This window comes from Betta splendens, chromosome 17 (genome assembly GCF_900634795.4).
Source record: "Betta splendens chromosome 17, fBetSpl5.4, whole genome shotgun sequence".
NCBI lineage: Eukaryota > Metazoa > Chordata > Actinopteri > Anabantiformes > Osphronemidae > Betta > Betta splendens.
The window spans coordinates 9,994,928-10,016,210 of record NC_040897.2 but is presented as its reverse complement, the minus strand read 5'-3'; the positions used below and the strand labels follow the sequence as shown (position 1 = coordinate 10,016,210).

Here is a 21,283-nt window from a genome sequence, read left to right as displayed (position 1 = left end):
TGTGGAGCAGAATCTCTCCACTTCAAACCACTGACGTTCTGATGTAGTTTGAAGTAGTAGAAATACCTTGTATTGGTTATTGAAGCATTTAAATACAAAAAAAAGATTAAATTCAAAATATAAAATTTCTAAATATGATTCTACTGTTAAAAAAACTCCACAACGCCACTGTACTTTTTTGTTCATTTATTGTGCTCCTCCGGATAACTGAGATCTGAATGCATCATCATTCCATGCTTTGAAAGACAAAGATAAATCAGCTTAAAAAAACGGATGCTCGATTCTATTACACCTTGTACCATAAAATTATTCCAAATTTTCCACTTCCTTGCACAAGATCCCTAAACAAAGAGTGCTGGTGTAACACTAACCTCCACATTTTCAAAATGTCTTCACTTTAGGTTGTCATTTGTATGCAGGCAGAATAATTTGTAGAGAACAGACAATTGGAAAACAGGTTTTCTTGCCTGCAGTAAGTAGGCGTCTGAATTCCGGTCTCACGTTCCTTTATTCATTCATTTATTCAGCTCGTTTGGCGGCTCTTTCATTACACTGCATTATCTGTTGTCTTCAGCGGGAGAGAGACTCATTGATCTGGAACCAAACCGCCTCTCTGTTTGGGACACGCTTCTAGGCGCAGGTGAATTTAAACACGGTGGGCAATTCTATCAGGACTGGTAGGCAATTCTATCAGGGACCCACTGTTTGTGCATAAACAATCAGAAGCATGTGATTTGTGATTTTGATGCCGCGGTGTATTTGCAAAGGAGAGAGACGAGCTGAGAGTGTGTAGGTGTGTATTTTGTATTCATCTTTGAGATCTGCTCACCCACTATTCTGCTGGGGGAGCCTAATACAGTACCATGCCAGCATTAGTCCTTTCTCTCGCAAAGGCAGGCACGGAGCACACTGGGAGGGTAGAAAACAAACCCCCCTACTGGTTATTTTATGTCTTTCAGCCGCACAAGCACACAGTTCCCCCCATAATAGTGGAATTCAGACAGCTTAAGATAACAGGAGGATAGGTGATTGGGTTATTGTCTGATGTCTTATTTCTCTGATATGCCATTGCTTTGTATTCAACATGATCACGGGTTTCATCAGGCTCCTCAAAGGGTTTCTGTTAGATGCATTTGTTTTGTGATGTGTAAAATGTTGGCAAAAACAAAACCCGTCGTAATGAAAATTTGATGGAAGACAAAGTTGTCGAGACATGATTGCATTTTAGGTAACAAACAAACAGGAGACTGAATAGAATAAGAAAGTAAAGAGAATATATGTAAAAGTAAAGCGATATTAGGGGAGAGACGTATACATCGACAGCTGTGTTTCTACGGCAGTGTTGAACTCCTGGTCGTACACAGCTTTTAGAGAATGAATCCCATTTAATGTGGAATAGTGTCCAGGCTATAACAACAGCAAAGCCAATCTTGGCCAAAAGCACAGAGAAAAAACTCATTTGGAAAAAGCTCTAAATACCTTCTCTACTGAAAAAAGGGACACTTTCTCCTTTTAATGGCCATCTGCACAGGAGAGGGGAAACAGGGGGCTGGGGTCATCTCCGCTCAGCTGTCAGCGTTATTAGCGTAGGTAATGGAGCAGACGCTGGATTCATAGGGGTGTTGTTTTCATCCATGCCCCGCTCCATGGTGTCAGTTCACACTGATAACTCTATATATAGTGATATGCCGTGACATAACCATAGTGCTAAGTGTATGGAACAACAAAACCTGAGCCTGTCTCACCCAGACAAGTCCATATGAGCTGCGTTTGTAATACAATAGTCTACCTAAACCGAGTGCACTCAGCCTCCACCCTCACCTTCTCCCATCGGGCCTAAGTGCTCATGGCTGCTGCTTCTTCTGTACGACTGCCAGCACATTTTGATGCATGGATATTACGCTCGCATGATGGCGGCCCTGGTTCAGACACAAAGCGCAGCTCTGGTGCCTAGCTACTCGACATTTACTAAGATAATGGAGGTAAATGAAAGGGAAGGAGGTGGCCATGGGCACAGAAGGGTGTGTAGGACACCAGTCCCAGCCAAGCCTGTGAAAGGCCCCCACGTGTCTTAAGATGGAGGCCGCAGCCTGCTAGGGCCCAGATGGATCAGTACACATTTGCTGTACAGCTGGTCGCTCTGTTTGGGGACCTGGTGTGATACTCCTATGGAGAAAAAAATGATATCGCCACCATCCAAGGAGCAATTTAATAGCAGGCCAGAAGACAGCTGGCCACTCTTTAGTTTAGAGTTTTTTTGGCATGGCACACTTACAGAATTGAGGGTGTCCGATTTTCCTCCAGAGACACACAGATTTATACAGCGTTCAGCTGCTGCAGTCACTATCAAACCCTTTTATTTCTGTTTTTTTGTTTGCTGTCCATCAGGTCAATTTACTGTTTTGATCTGCAGTAACTGCATTGGAAAGAGATTTAAAATCAAATGAGCGCTCTCGCAAAGTCTGTAGTGTTTTTGAAAAGGACCTTTGAAGGTCTTTCATTGACACAAAAGCCTGTTTGGTTTGATCAGCATGCCATCGTGCCACCCTATTGCTTCACTTTGACCCCACTGTAAACTATGACATTTGGAGCCTCGTGGGGGGCACGTTTGGCCCATTTATTGCACTGTTTCAAATGTCCCTGTGTGGATATCAAGAGCCCTGACACGTTTTAAAGGACAATCTCTGTCTTAAAGGGTTTTAAAGGTGAAAAGGATTTTTTTCTTTCTGTTATATCTGCTTTCAATTCGATTTCCATCCCACTCCCGTCCTTCACACGCAGCCGCTGCCAAAGTGACAGCGCTTCGAAGGACAACTGTAAACAAACACACCAAAGCACATCTCAGAAAAGTGTTTTTGAGGTCACCTCTACGGGTTTTTTTTTGGTTGGGCGACAGCACTGAGCTCGAAGCCAAGTCAGGGAGGAGCCTTCCCTCGCAGAGAGGAGCCGGTGGCCTGGTCGGCCCAGGCAGAGGGGGGCACTGGAGGGGTGGAAAGGTTCGGGGGCGGAGAGGGAAAGACACATTTGCTGTACAGCTGGCCGCTCTGTGTGAAGCAGGCACTGTGGGCCGTTACAGAGCAGGAGACGAGAGCGAGCGAGAGGCCTTTAGCTCTCCTCTAGCTTCTCCTCCTCCTCTCTGTTCTCTCGGCCTCCCCCCTTCTCTCCGTCCACTATCTCTCCATTTCCCCCTTCCTCACTATCTAGCCCTCACATTTACATATTAACTGAGCTCCAACCTGGCAAAAACACTGTGTTGGCTGTGAGTGGGGGAACAGACAGGAGGCACACTGTAACAGTATTTGAAGCTGAAAGCCTTGTTGTCTTTCTTGCTAAGGGCTGCAAATTATCCTTGACACATATCCTCTTGTCTTGAGCCCCAAGAGCAACTTGGCCCGTGTATGTTGATTACATGGTCTCCATCACTGTCTCTGCCCTTGTGGCAACACATTTACTTCTCCATTAGGCATATTTTCTTTCTCCTGGTGCGCCAACAGAATATGGTATTTTTCGCCCCTTTGTTTCTTTTCCTATAATCCTCTTTGATTAGATACGTCTGATGGTGTTCCCTCAGTTTCTGGGACTCATTCATAGAGCACATACACATGTAATCTGCTAACAAACATGGCCAAGCACTCCTCATTTGACTCCTAGGGGGCTGGATCAGAGTCAGAACTCAATAGAGAACAGGGCACATGAACAGAATCAATCTTATGAAATAAATAAGAGAACAAGCTTGGACCAGCCTGTGGAAACAAAGGAAACCATGCGTGCCATATACTGTGTCTGATATCTGCCTGCTTTTATTAATTGGTGATTAATAACACCTCTCTGTTCGTTAGCGCAGTCACCTCCCGTGCAGCCAAGTGTGTTGCTGCTAATATGCAATTATGCGCACCTTACTGCTCGTTACATTATACCTCTCTCTGACTAATGTGGCATCCATGAGGAGAATAAAAAACAGAGTGAGCTGTGGAAAAAGAGCTATCAATAAGCTAAGATTCTCACATTCGCAGTGTTACCCGACTGTCTGGGTGGAAAACAAAAAAAAAAAAAGAGAAGTTTCTTACAGATTCCTCAATGCAACCAGGAGACTGCATTAAAAGTTTTACAGCATTGCAGAGACTGTTTTGCTCTTTCTGGTGTTTTTGTTGTAAAGCACAGGTAATTGACATCACCATGGGGATGCTCTGTTGCTAGGCCAGACAAGCTCGGTCTGATGTGGTCCTTATCTATTGATTTTCCTGACATTTCCCCACACCTCACAGACTAGGCCAACATGTGAGAAAATATCTGATGCTCTCAGTTCATACAGCCTGTTTGTACAAACTCCGGGCGAACACTCGCTGCCCCTTACTGCATCGTAATTGGTAGGTTGATGTCGCCATGGTGATTTGGGGCGAATTCCGTCCAGCTATTGGCTGCACTGAGCCCGTTGGTTGGGTGTAGTATAAACTGTAACCTGCGAGCCACATTACAGATTAGTATAAACCCTACAACTTATCTCTGAATGTAAACTTGTCTCTTCATCATGGATCCACTGGCATGCTCTTAATATCAACCTAAGTCTAGGTGGGGACTTGGGTGATCTAAATAGAGGTACTAGACTCTTCCTGTGCTTTCCGGCCATGTTTTATTGATATAAAGGAAGAATGTTTCCTTTCGAGTCTTAATGCCAACCCTTGTTCTGAAGTGAAGCCCATAAATACTGGATGATCAGAATTAACCTCTGCATTACTTTACCTCCCTGCGGTCTCTAAGATGTCACCAAGGCCGTAGGTGCACGCGTAGCACTGCTCTGATGGGGTTGCTTAGCAGTCTGGCTGGAGGGGGTCTTATGGGAGAAGTGCAAACAGACAGTCCTGCCTTAGTAAAGGTCAGCGCTGCAACCCACACCTCTCAAATCCCAGGCTGGCCCAGATGGGACCAGAGTTCCGTGCGTGCCTAGAGATGCTTGTGGTAAGGGAGAATTAAGTTACAGTGAGAGCAGAGTGGGGCTCTAATGCAGAACCGCATTGCATTTAGAGGTTGTCATCACCAATACGAGTGCGACTGATGTGATCTAACTTTGTGTTATGGCTTTATGCGATGTGTTTTTGTAGTGACATGCACACCAAGACACCGGTAGCTCCGAACAGAAAAGAGTTTCAGTGCCGGTGACAAAATTGTTGTCCTTCTATCCTGTGATGACGTTAGGGTTCGTAGGCGCAGAGAGGTTCAATTCAATACGGGGTCCAAACGAGCGCGGCAAAAGTTTTAGCCCTCTTTGTGGAACACAATGGTGGTTTTACAAAGTACCATGTAACGAATGACTATCCTCATCGAACTTTGGCTGCGTGAATGGCAGACAGGGGAGGAGAGGGGAGGGCGATCGGGTTCTGAAAGGCCCCCCAGCGTCAAAGCCTTAATAATCATGTGAGCAGCGCTGGACTTCATTACCCTCCTGTTCGACAGGCCGAGTGCCAGGCTGGATTGCTGGCTGGCTGTGGCAAGGTCAACGGCGGAGGAAAAACCAGTTACTGTGTTACTCTGGAGCGGAATGGAGAGGGGCGGCCATCTGTCAGCTCAGGCCTGCCATACCCGCAGAGCAAATGGACACGGGCGGCTAGAGGAGAGGCCACAGACACCCATAGAGCTAAACCCAGTGAGCATAACACTGAGGCACGGGCACGGATCGAGCCAAAGAGACGGGCCTTGGTGCTACTAAAACACATATATACACACACACACACACACACACACACACACAGACACACGTAGCGGCGAAGATAAGGCAATCTCCAAGATATTTGGCAGCAGTTCGTGTGTTTATGCATGTTTGTTTTTAGTGTCAGTGCACTACTGGGCCCCTACTGTTGTAAGTCCAGATGGCAAACCATTCGATAAAAAAGTTGATAAAACTTTAGCCTTGTCTGCCAACGGTAAACATCTCAATCATCATTTATTTATTAATTTGTTTTAACGAAGGCTAGCACCTTGCGGATGTAATCGGCAGCACGGACCGGCTTTTGGCATCCGGTGTTTTCGTTCCCGTCCACCGCACCCTCCGGTTTTATCGGTTCACCTTGCTGGCCGTTTGGCAGCGCGCGACTTGCAAAGACCCTCTCTGCGAGGACCTTTACGATGCCCTTTGGCCAAAGTGGAAGAACCCTGTGGAATGTTCCAAAGCTCCCTAATAGGTTTCAGGTGCTGCGGGCCACCAGCCAGCCCCCCCCCCGCCATCGCCGCGCCCGTCTTGCGAGATAGAGACTCCCCGCACAACAGCACGCCATTTCTCCTCTAAAACAAAGAGGGCAGAACTCGCAAAATGGAATCGCTGTAATATCGCTGTGATATTAGGTAAATTTGTCTAACGCCGAGCCTCCCCTTAACTGCAGCGTTTTCATATTTAATTGCCGGTCCGTGCTGGTTGGAGTTGTAGCAGACACGCAAGTTTGCGTCTCGCTCTTACATCTCGGCACAGTTAAACTTCCTTGTTGTTTTCCTCCTCCACCGAGAGCACCCCCCCCCCCCCCCCCCCCCCCCCCCCCCCCACCCCCCAGCTGGAGCGTCAACACGCTCCGGAAGACAGGGAAGGGGAGATGGTCCTGGGCGATTCCCCTCCGCATTAATGGAAATCACACAGGAACTCCCTGGATGAAAGCTCTATTCGTTATTAAGGTTTAATGTTGATATCGGTGCTTATATGTTTACTGAAGTGCACAGTGCTGCCGATGTCGAATTGTCAGAGAGGTGCAGTTTTAGTAAGGAATTAGTGCACACCCAGGATTTAATTAAGGGGATCTGTTTCCATCTTGTTAGAAAGAGATAATGTGAGTACTGCATGCATCACAGGTTACTATATTAAATGCTTCTTCCTGTAACAGTATTATATCCACTACAGCGGCGCTTCTAGATTATGGGATGGAAACAACATGCTATATTCGAGTGGGAGCAACTCTCTGCTCATTAGTGCCTTTTATTGTCTGCTTTGCATCCCCTTCTTGTCATATGCAGCCACGTTGAAAGGAGGAAAAAGTCACAGGTACAGTACAAGAGATAAAATGGTTACACCTCCACTCTTTTCATGTGACTTGTTTCATTTGCGGCGTGACAGCGGAGTGTGAACACCGAGGCGACGTGGCCTCTTTGTCTCTCCATTTGTCCCACCACCGCCTAGAGACGTAAACCTTAAGCCACTCGCTCTCTGATTAATTTTTAACATTTATAATTACTAATTAAGTTAGTAAGAGACTTTTAATGTAGTCCTCCTTCAATGGGGAGCAGAGAGGACAACAGATCATTAGCTTCAATAATGAACGCGGATGAGACAGATAATGGCCTGTGATAGGTGAATACTGACAGTTATATTAAATGGGGTGAGCGTATGGAAAGTAGCACTTCATATTGTAAAAGGAAGCAGGAAGACAAGGTGGTGAAGTAGCCCACTAACTCCAGACAGACCTTACGCGGCGTGGAAATCTTCAGGGTAGTTCGGACTAATTAAAATCCGTCATGCAGCCGCGTTTACATTAGCGTATGTTCCCTATAATGTGTGGCTGCCACGGTAATTGCGTCAACCTTAGCTCCATGCACGGGTTTTATTTATTCATTCACACTGTTTTTATGAAGTTTTTGGTCTCCCTAATGTCTTTGGTGTATCTCATTATCACATTATTACATTAGTGTCTGCATTATTCTGGTGGCTGTAAGTTGCTGCCCATTAAAAGAGTCATTTCATCTCCCGTTTTTTTTTTTTTTATACCTTAACGACGATGCTACTCTGGCACATTCCGTGCGCCTTCCCACTTTGGGGAAGGTGCTTATGCCATAATGATTATTATCATTAAGAAGATATTAATGTGCTTAGTGTTTGCGACCCAGCTGCTCATCATGGCCTGAGCTCCCTGCCGGGGAGGGAAGCGAGCCGCTGCCAAAACGGACAGTGCGCGCAGGCCACCGCCCACCTGTCCAGAGGTTTCAGGGTCGGTGGAGGTCACACCTACCTCCCTCCCTGCCCTCTGCTCAACTGGAGGAGGAAGGAAATTGGAGGAGGTGAATTTGAAGTGAAGTTTAAAGTGTTTAAAACGCCAGCATCCCCGTTGTACTCTCAGAACGGATTCATGCGACGTAATTATTGATATAGTGTTAATGCCACACATCACATAATACTAGGCCTTTTTTCAGTTTTGCAATTTCCTAAAATTTGTTTAGCTTCTTTAATTGTAATAAACAGATAAAATCAGGGTCCCACCAAATCTCTAATTATTTTTGTCACAGCTGAGGGACCGCTGTGTGTTTTGATGCTGCAGATGCACACAGATAACACAGACGACAGGCAGGCGTGGGGATGGTGTGGGGCATGAAGGCAGCCTGGCTCAGCCTCATCCAGTCTCTCAGTTTCAAATTGCTGCTTCATTAGGGTTTGGAAAAGAAACCCTTGGTTACATTTAATCAAACGAATTGCTGTGGCAGACCCACATAATCAATCACAATCCTTATCCAATATGCTACATTCTGTACCTACCAAGCTGGTTTGGAGAAAAGTCAATTATGGCCCCTCTCTCTGCTCCTCTGCTGGGTTCACTGTGATATTATACTGTTTCTGCAGTTGTTTTCATTATGCAAACATAGACTGTGTGCTATCGCAAACATACAGCTATTTCATATTCATACGTACTGCTAGTCTGTTTTTTCCCCTTTATACCGGTATTTGTTGTATGATACATGGACTGGGGGGGTTTGTTGTATGTAGTATGTGCCATATCTGGAATGATCCAATTAACAATTAATGATCGTTTCGAACTGGGCCTCAGTCAGTAATGCCTTTCATATTTCATGTTCCGTGTCCAAATGCCTCTGTTTTTCACTGTCTGTGTATGAAATCGCTTGTCTCCACAGATGTTCTAACCCACATCCGCGAGGAGATGCATGTGAATGTAAATAAATATGCACACACTGCGCAACCAGGCGCCTCCCCAATCACACGCAGCCCCTGTAAACACGCTCAGCCACTGTACACACACTCGTCACTGCACCTTTTCCTCGTCTTGTGGGTTCTTCCTCCGTACCTTTCCACTTTAGCCCTCAGCCTCGTATGCAGCGAACGCGCTCCGCATAATTCGCCCTAGCACCAGCCTACACACACACACATACACACACACACACACACACACACACACTCACACTCACACTCACACACACACACACACACACACACACAAGGTAGCTAGGTTGGTGGGGGCCATGGCTGCAGCTCCTCTGCGCAGTCCCAGAGTGGCTCCCGGGGCTCGGCTGCCAGTTGTTTGCCGGCGTCTCCGGGTGGAATTCATTCAAATTAAAGCGGTGGAATGAGGCCCGAGTCCCAGAATGCCTCGTCCCTCTCCTTCATCAGCATTCCGCCGATGAGAGTAATTAAAGCAGAAATTAATTCTGCTGTAAGCAGAGGAGCCACAGAATAACTGATATTAGAGGCTGGATGATGAATGCTTGGCATCAAGGGATGTCTCAGGGGAGGAAGAGGAAATTCACAGATCTCTTTCTTTCTTTCTTTCTTTCTTTCTTTCTTTCTTTCTTTCTTTCTTTCTTTCTTTCTTTCTTTCTTTCTTTCTTTCTTTCTTTCTTTCTTCTTTCTTTCTTTCTTTCTTTCTTTCTTTCTTTCTTTCTTTCTTTCTTTCTTTCTTTCTCTCTTTCTCTCTTTCTTTCTTTCTCTTTCTTTTCCTCTTTCCCTCTTTCCCTCTTTCTCTCTTTCCTTCTTTCTTTCCCTTTTTCCTTCTTTCTTTTCATCCCTCTTTAAATGTTTATTGTTCAACTTTATAAACCTATCGGTGTCTGCTTACCTCTTCTCATCTTTCTATTGCGATCATCCTCTGTGGCAATGTTTGTCCTTCTCCACAGCCTGAATCTCACTGCATACCATACAGCTAATGCCCCTGACTTTAAGCATGACTGAAGACATCACCACTAGGCCTCGTCTCCCAGTAACAGTATTTCACATTCTGTCAGCGCGGGTGCGGTCGTTTTTAGTCAACAGGCAAATTAGAGTGTACTGATGCTGGAAATGCTCATGCTTTGTTGTCAGTAAACAGACACCAAGCTGCAGCATGCTTCCAGGTGACTTTCGAATGCCAAGGGTCTAGTGTTTAGTGTTACGCCAAATTAATTAATAATCAGAATGTAAGCAGCCATGTTACTGAAAGTACGGTTATTAAATCTGTATATAAAGCAGCTTGGAGTTAGGCTCGGCATTTTATTCTCTCAAAATTTGAGACTAAACCTTGAAGATCTCCAGATGATGTGATATTCTACCCAGGATGATTCAATGATCCCCCACGTCCCCTGACACTTTATTTTTGGAATAGCACATCTTTAGCAGGAGCAGTCACAAGACTGAAAGACAAACAACTGAGCGCTTAAAACACTGAGGCTGGATGAGGCTGTCAGTGAGGCTGTTTTCCTCTTTTACAATCAAATGGAATTGAACAAAGGTTAGCTCTTTAGGGCTTTATGCTAATGTGATATACGATGCTGCCATGGAATTTGCCAATGCATGTCTTAGCACTGTCTGACTCTAAGGAAGGAGTGAATGGTAATTATGCTGACCTCTGCCCCTCCCTCTCTCATTCTGCCCTCTGGGTAAAAAGCCTGAGGATATAATAAACAATAGATAGATTTGTCTTGTTTGTACCGCAGCTGACGGTCTCTTAATGACACACAGGAACGGTCTCTATTTTATAAAAAAATATAAAATACAACGCATGGCAGGATCAGCAGGTAGTCGTGATGCATTGTTAATTGGTTTGTGCAAGAATATCTCAATCTGATGTAAATTAATGGAAGCTCAACCCCAGAGTTACTCGCAGGTATTAAGAATTTAGCAGGTTGAAACACAGAATGAATGATTAGCAACCGCACATTACAGCTGGAATGCAGAGGGGCAGATCGGCGGCAGAGCGGACCTGTTGATGAGGCCACAGTGAGAAGACTTAAGAGAAGCCTGGTCAGAGAAATGGTTTTGTCCCTGCTTCCAACTCAAAAACTGGGATTTTTAGTCTTAGCGCAAAGTGTTAAAATAAATGATGTGTTAAACCTTAAAAGCTGTGTTCAGTACAGGAGACGATTTAAATTGGAGGATATTGAAGTGAATCTCAGAAAATTTGGAGATATGAAAGATATTCCACCCCCAACCTTCCATGTCATTTGGTTGTTTCTGGTGCCGGTCTCCTTCTCCCGTTTTTTATCCTTTGAAAAGATGATATAAGGCACGAGGCAGAAATAGTAATCATATAGTAACGGATTTGCTTCTAAATAATTTAGTAATGGTGGCTTTTTATAGACACATGGTTTACCTATGGAGCTCGCTAAAAGCTTGGTACTTAGCAGCAATTCTCAGACTCTATCTCTACAGTGGATCATGTTGCTGTATGATGTTTCTCTCCATCATTCGGAATGGCATCGCCGTCATGAACGGGCCGGCCGTATCTTGATGTCTGCCGTCCTGGAAATGGCGGCAGGCACTGTTTGTTTGTCTACTTTGTTCCATACACCAATAAAAAATACACTCAAAATGAAACCTTGGTGTAACGATGACCTTAAACGCAATGACACTCTTTCCCATAACATTGTCCTGTCCAATAGTCCAGAACTCCCCTAAGAGGCCTTACAGCAAGTCTAGGAGGAACCAAATGAGAGAGAAATCGATTACTTTCCTCTCTCCACTGTCTCTGTCCTGGCTGAATTACTGAAACAAGATGCTGCACTTAGAGAAGTCTTTGGAGAGGGAGAAGGAGAGAGAGGGAGAGAGAAACACTTTTAGGGACATGGGTGCCATTTAGACCAGGACCATCTTCTCACAGAAAGCCACTAAAAGCAGGGAGCGATCCTCTTCCTGTCCCCGGCTGGGAGGCGGTTAGCCTCCTGTGGTTAAGTGAATACAGAATATACTCTCAGGTTTGAGGTCAAAGCAGGATCATTAACAAGAATATTAATTTCTGGAGTCGAAGCGGGGCATCGGTTCCACAGCCACGTGAGTGTATCGGCTGTGGAGCGTTCACGCCCGGCTGCATTGGACGAGGCCTCACGCATCCAATCAGATGTTGTTTTCAGACTTCCTAATGTCAAATGGGTGTTGTTTAACATCCACACCAGGTTTTATTGTCTGAACTATGAAGATGAAAATGAATCCCGCTCGTTTGGTAGACAGAACGTGGTGCTTAAGGGACCCAATCCCTGTAAGTGCCATTAAGTGGAAATTGCCGTTCACATATTCCAGTGGTTTGATTAATTACACTCTCTCATGTGCTTTCATAAAGGCCCAATGAAATATGGGGAGCAAATTGCATTGTGTTCCTGTATCCTGTTATGTAAAAGCAGTTTAATTATTGACACATGTTTTGCCACCTGGCAGGGGGAAAGACGCTCGGACATGAATAGAAATCATACAATAGATATTATGGGTGAGTGGAGCTCGCACTTCAGATGCCATGTGTTTCTGCGACGCGGTTCGCCGTCCCCCCGTCCCCGCCTCCTTTCCAGCTCGCCTGCCAAATAAGGGCAAAGAGTAGCCGCGATCAGCTGGATGTGTCACAGTTGTAAGGGAAACATTTTGCGAAAGCGACTGCACTTTAAAACCTGTTTAACTCGGTGCAGCAGGACGGCTCTCCGAAAGGTCTCCTCTGATAAATATGTAGTTAAGGAGATATTTTGTGAAGGCTGCGCGGTATCTCTCGGGGATTAAAAGATCACCGCTGCCTTTGTGTGATATCTTAAGATAGCTCTTTTTGATCAGAGTGCAGGCTTAGATGCTGCGTAGTCACTGACACGCCAGTACGTTGAACTCAGGGAACGCAACGCAGGGAGACAACAAGCACATTAGCAGTTTAACACTAGAACTACTGGCTTTTCTAAATATACCCATTCCCACTAGAAGGTGGTCAAATGATCTGCTCGGCTAGCTGAGACCCTGAATCATCTGTTAACAGCTGCCTTTGTTAGGTAAAGAGGGCCATCACTGACGCACTCTAGGTGGTGGGTTGCGTGGGCTTGCTGACCCTGCTCCTGTCTGCAAGGCTGCACAGTTCCTATGAGTCTATGAGTGACATCCACTGTTACAATGTTCAACCGCTATGTGTTTGGATTTACAACGTGAAAGGACGAGTGTCATTGTTACGGTCTCACCGAAGGAAGCAATAAGATATCATCATCAATAATACAATAAGACAGTTTTAGATCCTTCTCAAATGTGGCGAAGCTTTATTTATTACAAAAAAAAACTAGTTCAAATATTGTTTGCACTGTAACGTCATCAAAAATTACAGAAAAGATGACAGTACACTCATCAAGTTTTAACAAATGTGCAATAAAAAAATATAAACAGAAAACGCTTGAAACGTTTTTTATATTCCGTTTATTCGTTATTACTCTGCTTCACACCTGTACCACATAAAGTCATTGTAGAGCTACAACCATGTTCCTACAAAGTTAACCAGATGTTTATTTCGTTATTCCCTCTTTCATGTCCGTCTGTTGAATGAAAGTGGGCGTGGCCATCCACGTAACTGAGCAGGGACACTGGGGGAAGGGGAAACGCGCATCAACACGCAGGACAAAGATCTGCGTTTCTCTGCTGCTACAGCCTCGGCTGCGTTGGGTTGTTAGTGTCCCTTTCACCTCTACCACATGAAATGTGTTCCTGCTAAGTTGATCTTGAGCTGCTATCAGAATCGTTTTTATTCGCCAGGTTTGAACAGGGCAAACATTATTTTTATTTACAAAAAAATTAAAACGTTCACATGTGATTTGCCCGCTTTGATGTAAACAAAACTCTTTAAAGCGTTTACTTTACATCCCGTTTATTTCGTTATTCCCACTTTCATATCTGTCTGATAAATAAAAGTGGGCGGGGCTATCAGTCCCGTAGCAAAGGTAAGCGCTGACTGTGGGGGCTGGGCGCATCAACATACAGGACAAAGACCTGTGTTCCTCTGCCACAGCCTCCTCTTTCAGCCTGTTGCTTTGGGCCGTTATTCCCCCACTTACTGGAGCCACATGTTGACAAAGTTGACCAGCCGCTTTATGTAGACACCAAACTCTATAAAGCATTTTACTTTACATTCCGTTCATTTCGTTATTAATATACATGTAATTGCAAATGCTGCTCTGAGCTCTTTTACTTTGATGAGTTTTGTGTCTACATGAAAGCGGGCAGAACAACGTCCATGCGTGTGTCACGCTGAAAGCGAAACCTCTTGGGAACATGGCTGTAGCTCTGCAATGACTTTATGTGGTACAGGTGAAAGGGAAAATAACGAAATAACGGAAATAGAAAACTGAAACGCTTTCAAGCGTTTTCTGTTTAAATTTTTTATTGCACATTTGTTAAAACTAGATGGGTGTACTGTCTTTTTCCTAATTCTTAGTGACGTTACAGTGCAAAGCGTTTGGGATTTTTTGTAAATAAAATAATGAAGTAAACGGAATATAAAACGGAAACGTTTCAAGCGTTTCTGTTTATATTTTGTAAATAAAAATAAACCCGGTGAATAAAAACGATTCTGAAAGCAGCTGATCAACTTCGTAGGAACACATTTCATATGGTACAGGTGAAAGGGACACTAACAACCCAACGCAGCCGAGGCTGCAGCAGCAGAGAAACGCAGATCTTTGTCCTGCGTGTTGATGCGTGTTTCCCATCCCCCAGTGTCACCGCTCTGGGACGTGGATTGCCACGCCCACTTTCATTCAACAGACGGACATGAAAGAGGGAATAACGAAATAAACAAGCTGGTTAACTTTGTAGGAACATGGCTGTAGCTCTGCAATGACTTTATGTGTTACAGGGAATGAGTAAAGTGAGTAATAACGAAATAAACGGAATATAAAACGGAAAACGCTTTCAAGCGTTTTCTGTTCACCCAAACTAGATGGGTGTACTGTCATCTTTTCAGTAATTTTAGCATTTGCATGTTGTTGTAAATGAATAACGAAATTACAAAATCTACGTTTAAAAAAACTGGGAAGAGTTTCCGTGTCTACATGAAAGCGGGCAGAACAAGTCCCGTCTATGACTCACTGCCGAAAGCGGCTGGTGAAACATGGCTGTAGGTCTGCGATGACTTATTATGTGGTACTGGTGAAAGGGGAAATAACGAAATAAATGGAATATAAAACCGAAAACGCTTTCAAGCGTTTTTTGGTTTATATTATATTTTAATTGCAACATTTGTTAAAACTAGACGGGTGAGCGGTGTACTGTCGTTCTTTCTGCAATTTTTAGTAAACGTTACAGTGTGAAATAATGTGTGAACTTTATTTAGTTTTTTTGTAAATAAGCAAAGAAGCAAAAACTGTCTTATTGTATTGTTGATGTTTTCATTGCTTCCTTCGTTGAGACCGCAACAATGACACTCGTCCTTCACGTTGTAAATCCAAGGCACATAGCGGTGTGAACATTGTAGCAGTGGATGTCACTCATAGACTCATAGGAACATGAGTAGGAACCCTGCTCTGCCTTGCAGGCAGCAGCAGGGGTCAGCGAGCCCATGCGTCCCACCCCGCACAGTGCGTCGGTGATGGCCCTCTTTACGTAACAAAAGCGGCTCTTAGCAGGGTGCCAGGTGGAGCGTGGCGGACAAGTGATCACCCAGCCGTAGTTAGGGGTATATGTAAAGGTGTACGTCCCTTAGTAGTTCTAGTGTTAAAATATCCTTCTTCCTTTATGTTTTTTCTTTTTTTTTGTTTTTTTTTCTAAAACAGTGCCCTCTACTGCCGTGAATACCTAATGACAGGGTGCCAGGGCACTGCATCCCTTCTGTTGTAGCCTGTAGTACTTAGGCTTCACTCTATTCAGTATTCTGCAGTGTATGTGGAGGTATTAGCTCATAAAACCCTCCTACTGTCACATGAACCCACTGCTGTCCCAGAGCTCTATATGAACAGCAGGGTTCTGATACTTAGTCCCAAGCTGTTCCTGTTTGCCCAAAACGATCAGGCCTGGCCTCGTGCTCTCTACCTGATCTAGTTGACTGGGCTGTGTAAGTTAGGTAGGCAGTCCCTGTCTCCGTCCCCCTCCTCCCTCCCAATATGCACTTGGACCCGGGCTCAGGCTGCACCTTTTGTGTTCCACAGGGATAGCGGAGCCAGATGGAGGAATTTGATTAACCAGCAGTGGAGGACCAAATGTTCAATTGGATACAGAACCAGTTGGAAGGCGGGAGGGAGCGAGGGATGAGGCGGGGTAGAGGGAGAAATCTAAAATGGCTGGTCATGTGCGCTGGCCAACACTTTCCAAAGGGGAGCCCAAACAGACACTGAGGTGTAGTAATGCAGAAGCCCTTTTCCAAGTACCAGCTGGGCCTTTTAGGAGCCTCTATCCCCACAGCAGACACTCGGCAGCCTCCGAGCAGCTTGACTTTACCATATGTGGAACTTTTTTATGCTCCACCTGGTTTCCCCGGGGGACCTGTGCCGCTGGGACGCCGGAGGCAGGTGAATTGCTCTTAATGCAAGGCACTGAATCACTGGGCCAACAACATGAGGGAAGAGCCTAGGGAGAGGAAATGGATCTGCAGAAATACTGGCGCGGACTGGCGCGACCTTGGAGCTTGTGCCCACCACAGAGCAGAAAGTGGCTATGAAACATGTCACTGTGCTTTTACTCTAATAAAATTCACACTTTACACAAAAGTGTGGGCTTCACGGATGTCTCCCAGTTTATCACATGTATTCCTATTTTAAAAAGCAATTCACTGGAAAAAGAGGTTTATTATGTTTTATCACAATCCAATATTTTCCTCCGATCACTCAGTAACACCTGTGGTTGATGCTATTTCTCTTCTTTGAAACCCACTATCAGGTCAGATGTGGGAGATTTTGGCCTGGATGCGGGTGCCGTGGTCACTCACCTGCCTGCACCTGTCTCACTGAGTTTGTGGCACAAAGCCAGAGGTCAGGGGTCACCGCGGGGGGCTGTCAAGGTCAAAGGTTTATCACTCTCCGAGGGTTCCTGGAGCCATCACTCAGGCCCTACAGCGTACCCGATCTGCCCGTTGAGTTTTTTCTTCCCCCACTTTTTCTAATCCTTCCAAATGGCTCAGGCAAAACTCCTGACAGCAGCAAGAGAAACAAACCGTGGGGTGTGAAGCTCTAAGCCATCAGCTGGAGATTTCACTTTGAAAAGATTCCCTTTTACCCACTGCCCTTTCCACCAATCAGAGGGCTCGCCAGAGTCCGGGCACCCAGAGCAGCTGCCCTCTGACCCTGCCAGCGGTTGTTGGTTTATTTTGTTTGGGCATTTTAAAGAGGATAGGGCTACTTTTGACAGGTCAGGCAGCAGGACTTGGATCAGGTCTTTAGCAAAGGCAGCCAAATAGAGGGAATTTCACAGCTCGGGAAAAGACTCAGGCTACCCTGAGCTGGTATTTCAGTTCCACTATTGTGCTCTCATTGCTTGAGAGGTTGTCATATTCATTGAGACATGTGGAAAATGGCCCGTTTTGGGGGGAAGGGAGAAGGGCCCATTCATGCAAAGTCAATTCCATCAAGCAAGCAGAAATTCCTTGATACCCGTGTTTATGCAGCTGTGCACTCGGATCAAATTACACCAATCTTCTTGTAAAACCCACACCTCATTCTGCCCCTTTCGCCCCCCCCCCCCCCCCCCCCCCCAACCTCCTCTGAATCTGCCGGCAACCTCTGATGGGTCCCCTTCTCGCCGGGGAGAACAAGAAAAGTAAAGAGACATGAGAGGGCACGTAACCTAGAGTTCTACCTACCCGCAGCGGTAATTGGGGTAAAGCCACGGCGCTTCCATGGGTCATAGGAGGGGCCTGCGATGTGAGGGGCATGTAGGAGCAGGCAAAGGAGGCGCATCCCCAGAGAAGCAGTACTAACCGTCATGCTGTAGCACCAACTCTGACAGACCGCGGGGAACGGACCCGACACATCGAGCCTGTCAGCTGTTCCAGCGGCGCAGAGTGATCGCGGCGCGCTCCGCCGGGACTGCATTACTGAAGGCTTCTCTTCTCTGCCTCTGTTTTATTTTGTTGGGTGGGGAGGGCAGGCCCGCGAGTCGGCGCGCGCGAGGGGGGTTTTGAGGGGTATAATTGAGAGCACAGAGGGAGCTTCGTCTCTCCATCTTATGATTTGGAGGTGAAGACAAGCGCCCTCGGGGGCCCCCTGTCAGAGCTTTTGGGCGCGCTCGCTGCAGACTTCAATAAAAACACACAGAAAGAATTCCCCCACAAGGGCGCCCGGCTGAATTGCTGACGCCGATGTAAAAGATTCCGTTTTTCTGTGAATCATTTAGTACGCGACCCTGAGCACTCCACACAAAGTGACAATAACAGGACCCCCCCACCCCCCAAACCCCCCACCCCTTCGTCTCTGCCCTGCTTAAAAATGAGAATCGCGGAAGAATTATTTTCCTCACACGTACAATTTCGCACATCCATCACCCTCTGCCACTCCTCCATTTTCCTCTTCCCCTCCCACTTCTCACTCCTCTTCGCTTTCCTCCTCTCACTGTATTCCTGTCATGACAAATGTCAAACACAGTCAGTTAGGAGGGTGTTTTTTTTCTTCTCGGTAACCAGGAGCTTGCCAAGTTGAACGTGCGCTGGGACGAGACTGCTGCGGAAGCATCACATTGGAACATCAGCATCAGATATTTCTGTGAAAGTAACAGAAATGTTTGAAGGTGTTGTCACAAGCTCACAGGTTCCTGCTGTTTGTGTGCACCTGAGGGAAATGGCGCCTTCTCAGCCCTTTTGTCTCCTCCCTCCCTATTGTTGTTTTTAAACTTATTTCTCTGTTTAGTTGTTATCACTTTTATTGTGGTAAAGAATCTCAGCATGGCTGTTTTTTGTGGGTTTTGACAGAGGGGGTCGGTGTTGCAGTCAGAGTTAAAATTAGAGGAGTTGCTTTTCTGTGTGACTTGGAGACATGTCATCTTCTAGAAGCGGTGGGGAGTCTGTCAGTCACAGCCATGGTGTGTTTTAATCATCTCTGTCCCACTTGGTGAAGCGCTGACGGTTAGAGTGAGGGTTCCCTCCCCTGGACAATACCACTATGCTCGAATCTCATACACTCTGATGTCAGACGTAGCAACCAGTTAAGAAATATGAGACGTTTCTTCCTCAAGTTAATCCTGCAAATTCAATAGGGGAATCAGGCAATGTCTGGTGAATTTGAAGACATATCACAAGTGTGTTTGAAGGTTTTTGTGATCTTTCGAACGATATGACAGCTGGAAGGAGATTGGCAACAAAATAGCAGGAGTTTGTCAGTATAATAGGAGAACGAGGCTGATAGAATAATCAAAACCCACGACGTCTTAGAAGCCTAATGAGCGAGGGCTCCCCCCAAGCGAGCAATAGTAATAGTGTTTTGTAATTCTATAGCTCTTTTAATAATACTCCCAGGGATTTTAAATAGACATTTCTTTGTACAGCAAAGTAGGTTAGGCTGCAAATTATATTTTCTATAATATTACACTGATTAAGGGATGCGTATCTTTACAGGACTGCGCGTCACAGCGGCTGCAAAACGAAGGTTTTATAAAAATTTAAAAAATGGCCACCGCACTGCTGCACCCATCCAGCCCACTCTCCCTTAACCCCGGCCCTCCGTCTGAACACGCTCCCCACAGACCTCTCCAGAGATACGGCCTCTCGTTTCTGAGAGCATCCTCTGACGGTCTTAATGGACAAGTAGTCTCTCCACTGGGCCAAGAGAGCTCTCGCCCAAACGCCACTTTGGGCATGTGTGCTATAAGTAACGTCGTCTTCTCTGCCACTTAGGCTGTGTTCTTTGTTAAACAGTGCCATCTTGAAGGCAAACAGGTGTGTGATTGAATGTGTGAACCCGTAGAAAGTCGTCAAATTAAGCGTCTTAATCATAATATCCTTCCTAATTGCAGCTGGAGTTTGGAGATTTACATACGTTTTAGGTGTTTAATGTTCGCCTCGGTGACGTAGGCCGCTAAATTGAGCTTTAAATAGAAGTACTTAGAAAAATATTCCTACAAGCCCCTAAGCAATTAGTCCAGCTGCCTGCCTTTGTCCACCTACCCATTGTGTTCTTTGTAAAAACCATTCTCTTATACCTCCACTTACTCCATCCTTTGAGACGCCAATGGAAATCCAGGGCTCTAAGTTGAACCCACAGTTGGTTTAAGTGTAATGAAATGTATGTCATGTCTGCGGCTCCCTCCCCCCGGCTCCCCCTCACCCCTGCCCCTCTGAAAGCACTGCCTTTGACAGGAAGGCCTCTGTGGCTTCTTCTGCAGTGATCTTTAGCCCCTTCAGGTCCCGCGGACTATTTCGCGACGTCCCTGCGATTTGAAGGTGGATCCAGCCATTCACGGGGCCTTCAGTGCATCGACTATGGAGGAACCCAGACAGGCACATAGATTGGAAGCCTCAGACAGCTAAACCGGCCCCGTGGGAAAATCCCAGTCTGACGCCATGTTATGTTTAACCAAAACTGCCTCTGATCTGAGTATTTATTCATTATTTTCTGCGTATTATACACGTTCTGTACACGGAGATAACTCCATAGTCTTTTTGCAGACGAAGGTGAACAGATCATGCATGAAAACACCTAAAGTACCTGGCATCTGTAACGTGTGTATGTTTATGAGATTCACCCGAAGCTTTCCTCAGTATGTCTGTGCTATCATCCTCTGTCCACGTGCATGGATATTGCAGCTTGGAGTGAGGTGTGCATGTCCACTATATTAGAGAGCGTGTGCGTAGGGTGCCCCAGCATGTGTGTTGCCGCTGTCTGTTCGGAGCTCTCGGCGCCAGCAGGGTGCGCCATTCCAATTTGCCCATCAGCCACAGAGGCAGGGGGTAAAGGCACGGGGCATCGCTGTCGGAGATTTCACATTCGAGGGACGAGATTACCAGTCAGGAGACCCCTGTGTGGATGTGATGAGGGAGCGGCGTGGGGGGAGTTGGGACAGTTGGGGGGCGACGGGGCGGCGGGAGGGAGGGGTGGAAAGGGAGGGAGGGCAGCGCAACTCAACTCAACACCACCCTGGAATCCGTGGGCTCTCTGTTTTCTGGGGAGCACGGCTGCCAAGCTGCACATCTGTTTGACACCAGGCGTTGTGGTATGGCAGTCAGGGCCTGTCTGCGCTGATTCACGTCTCCCCACTTTGTAGTTTTTTTTCTAAAAAATCTGGACAACTGCTGAAGCTCTGTCTCCTCCAGAACTGTGTGCTGTGTGGAATTAAGGGGGACCAGACAATAGATGCTGTGTTCCTTCCTTCATAATGACAAATTGTTAGTCGTTGTGCTATTTTCTG

General features: G+C 46.0%; 1 protein-coding gene across 7 annotated transcripts in view; it reads left to right on the top strand.

The window, feature by feature from the left end:
- Window positions 1–21,283, top strand: part of LOC114844886 (zinc finger protein 521-like) — an 86,035-nt gene that overhangs the window by 41,766 nt on the left and 22,986 nt on the right. Inside the window, exons 7-8 of one of the 7 annotated variants that reach the window (XR_008692989.1) lie at window positions 575–12,852; window positions 15,669–16,671. The exons of the other annotated variants lie outside the window; for them this stretch is intronic. The gene's annotated coding sequence lies outside the window, so the exon portion shown is untranslated. Of the gene's footprint in view, window positions 1–574; window positions 12,853–15,668; window positions 16,672–21,283 lie in introns of those variants that run through there. 7 annotated transcript variants of the gene reach the window in all.